Genomic DNA, 1,208 nt, shown 5'->3' with positions numbered 1-1,208 from the left:
TACTACTGTGGTTTTGAGCAACACGGGTATTACTATGGTTTTTGAGCAACACGGGTATTACTATGGTTTTTGAGCAACACGGGTATTACTATGGTTTTGAGAAACACGGGTATTACTGTAGTTTTGAGTAACACTGGTACTACTGTGGTTTTGAGCAACACGGGTATTACTATGGTTTTTAAGCAACACGGGTATTACTATGGTTTTGAGCAACACGGGTATTACTGTGGTTTTGAGCAACACGGGTATTACTATGGTTTTTGAGCAACACGGGTATTACTATGGTTTGTGGAAACACGGGTATCACTGTGGTTTTGAGCAACACGGGTATTACTGTGGTTTTGAGCAACACGGGTATTACTGTGGTTTTGAGCAACGCGGGTATTACTATGGTTTGGGGCAACACGGGTACTACTGTGGTTTTGAGCAACATGGGTACTACTATGGTTTAGATCAACATGGGTACTACTATGGTTTTGAGCAACATGGGTACTACTATGGTTTAGATCAACATGGATACTACTATGGTTTTTGAGCAACATGGGTACTTCTATGGTTTATGAGCAACATGGGTACTACTATGGTTTTTGAGCAACATGGGTACTACTATGGTTTTGAGCAACATGGGTACTACTATGGTTTTGAGCAACATGGGTACTACTATGGTTTTTGAGCAACATGGGTACTACTATGGTTTTGAGCAAAGCGGGTCTTTGGTTCAGAGCAACATATGTCTATGGTCGTAAGCAACGCGAGTCTGTCAAAGCTTCGATGTGCAACAGGGGTCTATGGATTTGAGCAAAACGAGTGACGGGCGCAATAGCCGAGTGGTTAAAGCGTTGGACTGTCAATCTGAGGGTCCCGGGTTCGAATCACGGTGACGGCGCCTGGTGGGTAAAGGGTGGAGATTTTTACGATCTCCCAGGTCAACATAATTATGTGCAGACCTGCCAGTGCCTGAACCCCTTCGTGTGTATATGCAAGCAGAAGATCAAATACGCACATTAAAAATCCTGTAATCCATATCAGCGTTCGGTGGGTTATGGAAACAAGAACATATCCAGCATGCACACCCCCGAAAATGGAGTATGGCTGCCTACATGGCGGGGTAAAAACGGTCATACATGTAAAAGCCCACTCGTGTGCATACGAGTGAACGCAGAAGAAGAAGAAAAAGAGCAAAACGAGTGTGCGGTTTTGAGCAAAAC

Source organism: Babylonia areolata, chromosome 25, assembly GCF_041734735.1.
Source record: "Babylonia areolata isolate BAREFJ2019XMU chromosome 25, ASM4173473v1, whole genome shotgun sequence".
In the NCBI taxonomy this organism is placed as follows: Eukaryota; Metazoa; Mollusca; class Gastropoda; order Neogastropoda; family Buccinidae; genus Babylonia; species Babylonia areolata.
Note: the sequence above shows the minus strand (reverse complement) of the source record.